Below are 11,483 nucleotides of genomic sequence, written 5' to 3'. Positions count from 1 at the left end.
GATTCGATCCCGGGTCTCCAGGATCACACCCTGGGCTGAAGTCAATGCTAAACCGCTGAGCCACCGGAGCTGCCCAAAGTCCTGTTTTCTTTTGCTTTCTGGGCAATGGCTTGTGCTCTATAGTGTTTCCCTCCTTGGGATATATGTTTTAATAAGTAATTTCTTAATGGCCTTAGTGAGATATAATTTACATACCGTACAATCCATCCATTTAAGGTGTGCAATTCACTGTTTTTCTAGTTTACTCACAGAATGTACAACTATCACTTAAATCTAAGCATGCTCTTCTATTTGATGTAGTCTATACCTGAATAGATAAATGATAGTTATAGATATATCCTATAGGTGTCTTTCCAAAAAAATATGTTTCATTTATAGTTGTGTATATTTATGTACAGCGATAGATAGATAGGCAGATAGAGATTTACTATAAGAAATTGGGGATCCCTGGGTGGCGCAGCGGTTTAGCGCCTGCCTTTGGCCCAGGGCGCGATCCTGGAGACCCGGGATAGAATCCCACGTCGGGCTTCCGGTGCATGGAGCCTGGTTCTCCCTCTCCCTGTGTCTCTGCCTCTCTCTCTCTCTCTCTCTCTCTCTCTCTCTCTCTCTCTCTTTCTCTGTGTGTGTGTGTGTGTGTGACTATCATAAATAAATAAAAATTAAAAAAAAAAAAAGAAATTGGCTCCTATATCTATGAAGGCTGAGAAGTCCAAAGGTCTGTAGTCAGCAAGCTAGATACCAGGAGAGCTGATGGTATAGTTACAGCCCCAGTCCAAAGGCCTGAGAACCAGGAGAGCTGATGGTGTCAGTTCCAGGATCTGAGTCCAAAGGCAAAAGAAAGCTGATGCCTCAGCTTGAAGATAATCAGGCAGAGAGAGTGAATTCTCTCCTATTCTGCCTTTTGTTGTTGTTGTTGTTGTTCTACTCAGGCCTTCAATGATTGGATGAGGCTCACCCACATTAGGGAGACGAGTTGCTTCACTCAGTTTACCAATTCAAACATTAATCTAATCCAGAAACACCCTCATAGACACAGCCAAAATAATGTTTAACTAAATATATGGGCATCTCATGGCCCAGTCAAGTTAATACATAAAATTAACCATCACGGGATGCTTGGGTGGCTCAGCGGTTGAGTGTCTGCCTTTGGCTCAGGGCGTGGTCCTGGAGTTCCTGGATGGAGTCCCACATCGGGCTCCCTGCGAGGAGCCTGCTTCTCCCTCTGCCTGTGTCTCTGTTTTCTCTCTGTGTCTCTCATGAATAAATTTAAAAAAAAATTAACCATCACATCATGTAACTGAAAGATGAGCCCCTACCAAGGGGCTACAATGCCTATATTGAAGGAGGCTTTGCCCATATCATTATTTCTGTCTTCTTTTTCTTTCAGGTGCCCTGGAGGTTTTTTCAGTCCAGGGTAAGTCATAATAAATTTAGGAATGAGTAAGAGTTGTGGCTTGTATCAAGTGAGAGGAGGACCCTTATGAAAAGGTGAGTGGTGGGAAAGGAAAATCAGCAAAATCTCAGGCGCATCAGTTTTAGGGAGGAGGAAACAGGTAAGTTGAGATCCAGTCTTAAGGACTAAGGAGCTTCCTGGAACATGCTCTTTTAGTGCTAAAACCAAGACAGTTCTGGATAAACTGGGATAATTGGTCACCCTAGAACTTGGGTCCTCTTGGAAAATATTCATGGTCCCCTAGGGGTCTGAGGACCCCAATTTGAAGATTGCTGTTCAAACAAAAAATTTCTATAAGAACTTCCATTTAAACTAATCAAGCTCTCCCTTAGTTTGTGTTAATTACTCTATGCTTAGTAAAACTGTATTGACCAAGTGGGTAGAGGTTCTTCTCTAAGTACTCAGCGTCCAAGTTGAAAATGTGATATTGTAATGACCTTGTTTTATTTTTTTTATTATTTTTTTTAATGACCTTGTTTTAGTCTGTTAGCTGTTTCCTGTTATAGATATCATCTACCACGCACTCTTTCCACCCTTCACTTTTCCAATCCTAGGCCAGAGCACTGTGTTTGATTTCTGTCAAATGCTATATAGCATGCTCTTTCTAGAAATCTGCAAATGGAGATTTGCAGGATTGATAAGAATGGGTAGATGAATGAATGGGTAAATTGAAAGGATAGATGATAGATGAATGAATGGGTAAATTGAAAATTATCTAAGAAAATTTGACCTTGGCACTTTTTTCTTTTCTGTTTGAGTTGGATATATGATACAGTAGGAAAGAACTGTTTGCAGAACTACTTTGAGTATTCATGGAGAAGTCATAGTTATAAGAGAAGTGTCAGATAACCACAGATTGGTAAGTATTTGAAAAAGGGGAAAAGACAAATTCTAGGATCTCATATCAGTTTCTAGTTGCTTGCTAGGAAATTGTTATTTTTATTATTATTTTTAAAGATTTTATTTATTTATTCACGAGAGACACAGAGAGAGAGAGGAAGAGACACAGGCAGAGGGAGAAACAGGATCCCCGCAGGGAGCCCGATGCAGGACTAGATCCCAGGAACCTGGGATCACGACTTGAACTAAAGGCAGAAGCTCAGCCACTGAGCCACTCAGATCCCCCACAAGGAAAATTTTAAATGGAATTATTAAACAGAAATGTATGTGAGCTCTTGAAAGGAAACTGACGATCACAATGGCCAGAGTTAGTTCAAGTAAAGGAACTTCTATTTTTTTTTTTAATTTTTATTTATTTTTGATAGTCACAGAGAGAGAGAGGCAGAGACACAGGCAAAGGGAGAAGCAGGCTCCATGCACCGGGAGCCCGACGTGGGATTCGATCCCAGGACTACCAGGATCGTGCCCTGGGCCAAAGGCAGGCGCCAAACCGCTGCGCCACCCAGGGATCCCAAGTAAAGGAACTTCTAGAGGACATACAACCATCTGGAAATGCCATATATGCTATGTCATTAGGGAAACCAATTATATCTGGTCTTTTACTTTCCAGGATGAGAAATGTGCTCTTGACCATGCCAACTAAAATACAACACCCTCAAGTAAGTGTCAGAAGCTGATTAAAAAAAAAAAAAAAAAAGCATCTCTCACAAATGAGAAACAATTCACATATTCCCTCTATAGTCTAGGTATTTGGGAAAACAAAATGTGATCAGAATCCACATCATTGAATTACTATGAGAAATCATAGTTGCAGGGACTGACTTACTGTTTTCAACATCACCAGTATTCTCAAATCAGGTAGTTATACCTGCCTGGGAATCAGAAAGATGTTTGATCTTGGACTCAGAATAAGGGAAGTTGAGCAAATTAATGAATTAATTGCCTAATGGCACCAAGCTAAGAGATTCCGTTTCATTCACATCAATAGAAATACTCAAATAATGTTAGGCAAAGTTCTATCTTTTCTGAACAGTGTTGGAGTGAGTATGAGCAGATTTGCCTCTCTGATGCTTCTTTTCTTTCTCTTCCAAAGTTGATTAACACATTCATTCTCTCAAACTAGCTACTAAGAAGACTTGCTAGATGGGAATTGAAATCCACGGGTAGCCTCGGGTGGCTCAGCGGTTGAGTGCCGCCGCCTTCAGCCCAGGGTGTGAATCTGGAGACCTGGGATCAAGTCCCACGTCGGGCTCCCTGCATGGGGCCTGCTTCTCCCTCTGCCTGTGTCTCTGCCTCTCTCTCTCTCTCTCTCTCATGAATAAATAAATAAAATCTTTAAAAAAAGTCCACATGCTTGTGCTCTGACCCACTGTGAGGTGCTTTTGCAGTTCAGCAATGCAATGTACCTTATCCCCAAGGGCATGTAGGTACCTAAATATAGTCCTTAAGTACTCACCTCATGTATTTTCCCACATTACTTTTATTTCCTACTTTGTAAATGAATTTTATAACTTGGGAATTGCAATAATCCCTTTTTTTTTTTTTTTAAGTTTCTTCGGGAGGCCTGGGTGACTCAACGGTTGAGCATCTGCCTTTGGCTCAGGGCAAGATCCCAGGGTCCCAGAATCAAGTCCCACATTAGGCTCCCCGGAGAGAGCCTGCTTCTCCCTCTGCCTATGTCTCTACCTCTCTCCGTGTGTCTCTCATGAATAAATAAATACAATCATTTTTTTTTTTAAAGTTTCTTCATTTCAGGTGCCTGGGTGGCTCAGTTGGTTGACTCTTAATTTTGGCTGGTGGCCTGATCACTGGGTGGTGGGATACGCTCTGTGCTCAGCATGGAATCTGCTGGAGATTCTCTCTTTTTCTTCCTCTCCCTCTGTCTGCCCTTCCCCCTATCTCTCTTGAGCATTCTCTTTCTCTCAAATAAATACAATCTTTTTAAAAAATCTAAACAATACAGAATTATAAAGGTAAAATTTAAAAGTTAGCCTTAACAGTCTTCCTATTTTTACTCTCTCTGGGGATGTTCACTGTTGGGACTCTATTTTGGGTCATACCTAGTCTCTTGAGTGTGTTAACTACCATTCAATATCTCTGCTTAGGTGTCTCTATGTAATCTATCAGGTACTGAGAGGGGTATGTAAAGACCAACTCTAATTGATTTATCTGTTTCTGCATTTCTGTCAATTGTCATTTGATATATTTTTGAGGCTGTGTATTAAGTGCAAACATATGTTTATGATGATTGTCTTCTTGTTCCATTGTTCCCCTTATCATTTTAGCAAAATACAATAAACTTTAAGATAAACCAACCAAGCCTTCTTCTCAAGAAGCTGGAAAAATGAACACTAGGGGAAAGTGAAGGAATGAGAAGAAAATAAAAATGAGAAGGCTAAAAATTAGTGAACTACACACTTTAAAAAATACTATAGAGTCACATTCATCAGGATGACAATTGCAAAACAGAGACTAGAAAATAACGAAGTGTTGGCAAGGATGTGGAGAAATTGGAACCCTCGTGCACTGCTGGTGAGAATGTAAACTGGTACAGCTACTATGGAAGACAGTACAGCTATTCCTTGAAAAATTAAAAATAGAAAAAACAGAATAGAATTGACACAGCAGTTCCACTTCTGGGTATGTACCCAGAAGAACTGAAAGTGGGGGCTAAAATTCACAGCAGCTAAAAGGTAGGAACAACCCAAAATGTCCATTAACAGATGAATGGATAAACAAAATGTGTATATACATACAACAGAATTTTATTGTCTTAAAAAGGAAGGAAATTCTGACACATGCTGCAACATGGATGAACCTTATGGATACACTAAGTGAAATAAGCCAGTCACAAAAGGACAAACACTGTAAGATTCTACTCATATGAGGTACTTAGAATAGTCAAATGCATAGAGACAGAAGGTTCAATGGTGGTTGCCAGATGCGGGCAGGAGTGTGTGTGTGGGGGGAGAACGGGAAGTTATTGATTACTGAGTATAGGGGTGCCTCGGTGGCTCAGTTGGTTAAGCATCTGCCTTTGGGTCAGGTCATGATCTCAGGGTCCTGGGATTGAGACCTGTGTCGGTCTCCCTGCTCCTCAGGGAGTCTGCTTCTCCTTCTGCTGCCCCTTCCTCCCCCCAAGCTCTCTCTCCTTCTCTCTCACTCTCTCTGTCAAATAAATAAATCTAAAAAATCATTTCAATTTTACAAGATGACAAATGTTCTGTGAAGGGATGATAGTCATGTTTATACAACAATGTAAATGTACTAATGCCATTGAACTGTATACTTAAAATGGTACATTTTATGTTATGTCACAATTTTTTATAAATAAATTTTCTTTATAGAGTATTTAGAAAAAGAAAGTCTGGTCCTTGGAGGATAGATAAGCTAAGCATACTTCTGGTAGCACTTATTAAGAACAAAAAGAGAGTTGGGCACAAATGAAATAAAGAACAAAGAAAAAAAGAGAAAGTATCTAGAGACATAATAGGGATTTGAAAATAAGAAAATAGGGCTCTTATAAAAAGTAGTGAAACTTCTAGGGCATTTCTATAATACTTGAGGTACTCAGAGAAGTATGAGTGACTGTTCTAGAAGGGGAAGGAGAAGGCTGCTCTTCTTGTCCCTTCTCACTGGCCCCACTGCCTGGCAGAAGGATCCTGAGCTTGCCAAGCACTTCTTTTTCAAAGGAACTTCAATTGCTATCCAAGAAGTCATTGTTCCAAGTGTAAATAACAGCTTTTGAGAGGTAGGGCTCAAAGTTCTGAGGGGAAGATAGTCCTACCCTACATCTACTTCCTCTCTATACCTCAGTGAGAGCCAATTCCACCCAAATAGGATTGTGCCTGGGCTTCGGCCACAGCCGGTGATAACAGGGGCTGATGGTGCTCTGTAGAAACAAAACTCAGGAAGAGGAGAACCTGTCAACAGTAGAGGCCAAGGAAGAAGCCATGAGGCCCAACTTTCATGAGGTACACTAGTTCCTGGGATTGTGCCTGTGTCCTGCCCAAGAAGTAGATATCCCAGAACAACTTCAAAAGACAATACATGATGGAGAAGCTGGGCCTTCACCCATCTGCTGCCTGTGTGCTCCACGAAGCCCAGTCAGACCAGCAGAATGTGCCCTGCTATAGCCACAACCTGACTGCTGGAGATGAAGCATAAGGCGGCGACAAGGTTCCCCTTCATGGAGCTGCCCACACATGCTTCCCGGTAGTAGCATGCCACAGTAATAGCCAGGCAGCGCATGGACCTGAGCTGTGCCCTGGAGATGAGTTTCACCATGCGGAACCCACTGCCTTGAGATCAGCTTGGAGATAATGGAGTGCTAGAAATGGCCTCTGCACCTTCTGGCCTGGGAAGTGCCCTTCCTTGTACATCCAGTCTCACTTTCTCCTGGTTCACCACTTGGGGCTTTGTGAACATTTTTTTTCATTATGTAAGTTTTCCTTTATACACCAACATCTCTGCTGTAGATACAACACTGAGGTGATAGCCTAAGAGTCTCAGGTTCATATGACCATGACTTTGCATTCCTTCTGAGGACTGAGCCTTCAGATGGAGGAGCTCCTTAAGGGTGTCCAGGTCACCTAACTCTGAAAAGACACTTGACACAAGATCTCTTTCCACATGGCTGCAAGTGTGGCTTTAATACTTTCTACTTTCTTCCTTCCTTCCCTATGTCCTGCCAAGGCTCAGAAAAGTCAGAGTCAGATCTCCCTCCTTCCCTAATAGGTAAGTTCCTACAGAAGGAAAGAGATCATATATCCATTTACCATCTGGCAAGGGTTTCCATGGATTCCCCTATAAGTCTGACTTTGGCCCTGACCTGCTTAAATCTCAGATGGAAGCTTCTGGGAGAGGTCTGCTTTAGCAACAACTTAATGCTTTCTAAGAAAGAATATTGAACTGAAAGCCTAGGAATACCTACCATTCATTTCATGGGCTACTTTTCATCTTACAGATAGTTAGAATGCAAGAAATTCTGGACTACCCCATGAGTTCCTTAGTAGTGATAGTTTTCTGGGGGTGGCTATTTGAACTTGGTCTGAGGATCTTGGGAGGAGAGTCCCTGGAAGGTTGGCATTTATACCTTCAGAGTAGCTACATATATATATGGGAGGGCAAAAGACAGTTCTGTAATATCAGGTAAACATGTTCTTGCTCTATCTTTCAAAATGCCATCCCTCTGTCCTGAGATCCTGATGGGCAGTTCTCTCAAGATTAGAATGATGTCTGACCCCAAAGGGGCTATACTTCCCATAGACACCTTTGTTCTTTAGGAGTGCCAGAAGAGTTTCTTATAACCTTGAGTTTCAATGGCAAAAAGGTTCATGTACTGGGCAGCCCTGGTGGCGCAGCAGTTTGGCGCCGCCTGCAGCCCAGGGCCTGATCCTGGAGACTCGGGATCGAGTCCCATGTCGGGCTCCCTGCATGGAGCCTGCTTCTCCCTCTGCCTGTGTCTCTGCCTCTCTCTCTGTCTATGAATGAATAAATAAAATCTTTAAAAAAAAAAAGTTCATGTGCTAGGAATGGTTCTTACACCCTTTAGAAAGTGTGGGTCTTTTGTGCAGAGCTTGGAAATTTTTCACATCACCTCCCCCCCTTTTTTTCCCTCCCCCTTTTTTTAACAGAGAGAGAGAGAGAGAGAGCGCATGCAAGCATGGGAGGCAGGGTAGAGAGGGAGGAAGAGAGAGAATCCTAAGTAGGCTCAGTGAAAAGACTGACATGGGGCTTGATCTCAAGACCCTGACATCATGATCTGAGCCAAAATCAATAGTTGGACACTTAGCCAACTGAGCCACCCTGGCACCCCACATCAGTCTTAATCTTGCCAGTCTGACTACAGAATTGTTGGCCTGTAAAGAGTCACTGAAACTTTGGGTTTTAGCAGAAATCCAAGGCCATGCCCATTTTGTTGGACAAGCATTGTTCCTGGGCAAACTTCCTGGCCATTCTCAGAGTTCTACACCGTTTTCCTCAAGTCTGAGAAATGCCTAGGCTCTTCAAAGAAAATTTCTGCTGGATAGGACTTTTGTTTTCCTCATTTCTTTTTTTTTTTTTTTCCTCATTTCTTTGGAGACATATTTCTAAGGGCATTTTGTACATTAAAGTATTGGAATTCCTAAATGAAATGGCCAAATTCATAGAAAAATATAAAATACAAAGTATTGATAAGAAGAAACAAGGTACTTCAAACTATCAACAAGAAACCAAAGAAACCAAGGTGAAAGTTAACATTTTTTCCCCTCTTTACCAAAGGAAAACGAGGCCCAGTGGTTTTACAAGTAAGTTTTACTGACTTCAAAGAAGAGTTTCTATCATATGTAAAAAGTTGTTTCAGAAAGTAGAAGAGTGAGAGTTCCCCAGCTCATTTTATGAAGTTAGTGTAATCTTGATACCAAAACCAAATAATGACAGTTAAAGAGAAGAAAATTAGAACCTTATTTCACTTATGAGATGGCTATAAAAATCCTAAACAATGTATTAACGATATGAACCAGAGTGTACTTAAAAAAAAATTAAAGCAGATAGGACTTATCACAGGGACTCAAGCAACATTTAGCATCAGAAAACATAACAAAATAGCATAACATATTAATAGACTGAGGGAGAAAAATCATGATCGTATCTCAGTTGATGCAAAAAAAGCATTGATAAAGTTCTACACCTATTTATGATTTAAAAACAACAACAACAACAACAACAACAACACTAAAAGCCCTTAGCAAACAAGGACTAGAGGGAGACTTCCTTAACTTGGTAAAAGTTATATATCAAAGGCCCACAGCAAATATCATGCTTAATGAAGAAATTTTAGATACATTCTACATAAGGCTAGGAGAGGAAAGGGTGCCTGCTATCACTACTTCCAGTTAACATAGTATTGAAAGCACAAGTACTCTAAAGAAAAAAAAAAAAAAAACAACAACAGGGCAGTCCGGGTGGCTCAGCAGTTTAGCGCCGCCTTGAGCCAGGGGCGTGATCCTGGAGACCTGGAATGGAGTCCCATGTTGGGCCTCCTGCATGAAGCCTACTTCTCTCTCTGCCTGTATCTTTGTCTCTCTCTCTCATGAATGAATAAATAAAATCTTTAAAAAAAAAAAAAAAGTATAAAGATTGGAAAGGAAGAAATAAAATTGTCATTTTTAAAATCTACTTAGGGGATCCCTGGGTGGCGCAGCGGTTTGGCGCCTGCCTTTGGCCCAGGGCGCGGTCCTGGAGACCCGGGATCGAGTCCCATATCGGGCTCCCGGTGCATGGAGCCTGCTTCTCCCTCTGCCTGTGTCTCTGCCTCTCTCTCTCTCTCTGTGACTGTCATGGATAAATGAAAATTTAAAAAATAAAAAATAAAAAATAAAAATAAAAATAAAAAAATAAAATCTACTTAGAAAAACCAATGGAGGGCAGCCCTGGTGGCTCAGTGGTTTAGCGCCGCCTTCAGCCCGGGGCCTGATCCTGGAGACCCGAGACCAAGTCCCACGTCAGCCTCACTGCATAGAGCCTGCTTCTCTCTCTGCCTGTGTCTCTGCATCTCTCTCTCTCTCTCTCTCTCTCTCTCTCTCTCTCTCTCTCAGGAATAAATAAAATACTTAAAAAAAAGAAAAGAAAAAAAGAAAAACCAATGGAAGCAACAGAGTTTCAAGACTAATAAGAAAGTTCAGTAAGGTTGCTGGATTCAAGACAAACTTTAAAAATTTGCTAGCATTTCTGTATAGCAGTCCTCAACTAGAAAATTGAATAGAATAAGAGCATTTTCAAGAGCAATACAGACTATGAACTACTTTGTTCGACAAAACAGTGAACTATTTCACTGGGGCAAGAATACCCAGACATTCCTGGAGTAAACTATACAATTAATAAAGGATATAAAAATATTTAGAATAAAATATGAGACATTTCATGCTCTTTGAATGTTTGACTCAGAAGTATAAAGATGTATAAACTCCCCCAAATTAACCTATGTATTCAATAAAATCCCAATCAAAACTTCAGTTGAATTTTTAAGAACCCAATGAACTTTCTCTAAGATCTATATGGAATAATAAGGGTCCAGCAATAACTCAGTCAACCTTGAAAAAGAAAAGTAAAGAGGGGAGTTTCATCTACCAAATAATAAGACATGTTGCAAACTCATAACAATAAAAGCAGAGTGCTGGTAGCACAAACATAGACAAAAAAGATAATCAGGACAGAAAAGAGAGAGAGAACTCGGAAATTGACCTATCTAGAAATACGGGAACTTGTTATATGATAAAGTGGGAGCTGCAACTATGCAGGCAAAGAATAAACTGTTCAACTGATAATGTTGGGAAAACCATCTCCCTCGATGGAGAAAAATGAAATGCACCCTCTACCAAGCACCACATGCAAAGGATGTTTGAACTTGTCAGTTATCAGATAAAGGCAAATTAAAACAGCCCTTTATAGCTACCCTGCCATACACCTGGGAATCTGGTTAATACCAACACCAGGTGGCGTTGAGCACGTAGGACTGGAGGGCCCCACATGGCACTCTTGGATATGCAGACTGCTGCCATTCTGGGTGGCATTCTGGCAATACTCAGTCAATTAACCCAGGGGGAACCTGGTCTTAATGACAGTAGAGGGACCTCCTCCCAAAGATACTGGCATTGCCTGAGTGGCACTTGCTGAGCTGCCAGGGACTCAAGGGTCAGCAGAGCCGCTGCACAGATCCTGCAGGGCTTGCTAGACCAGGCTGAGAGGTTGGTGGGCCATCCCAACAGGTGATGACCCCACAAAGAAGAGGCATTATTGCAGCTTCTTCATCTGCTGCGACAGTCAGTACTGCAGGGGTCCCATCCCAGTATCCACCTAGCCATGGGGGTCCTCCCCCATCTAAGGGCAAGGGATACCCCTTCCAGGCATGATGGGCCAGCCACTTGGCCTGAAGCTTCCATGGGTCGCCCAGTGGGGATCCCCCTGGGTGAGCAACTCTAATGGGCATGTCCCCTCCAGGAATGCAGGGCCCTCCTCCTGGGAAAGGAGGGCCCCTCCCCTGGGAATGCACTCACCAAGGCCCTTGACTCACCTTGGCCCTTATCAGTTCCTTACCTGCTTCCCCGAAAGGCTGTACATAGTCCCTTTACTTTCTTGTGGCCTATGA

General features: G+C 41.9%; 1 pseudogene; it reads left to right on the top strand.

The window, feature by feature from the left end:
- Nucleotides 1-10,131: 10,131 nt before the first annotated feature.
- LOC121491876 lies at nt 10,132-11,483 on the top strand (annotated as a pseudogene).

Source organism: Vulpes lagopus, chromosome 5 (assembly GCF_018345385.1).
Source record: "Vulpes lagopus strain Blue_001 chromosome 5, ASM1834538v1, whole genome shotgun sequence".
NCBI lineage: Eukaryota > Metazoa > Chordata > Mammalia > Carnivora > Canidae > Vulpes > Vulpes lagopus.
The sequence above is the reverse complement of the archived record's forward strand: the minus strand, read 5'-3'. Positions and strand labels throughout refer to the sequence as shown.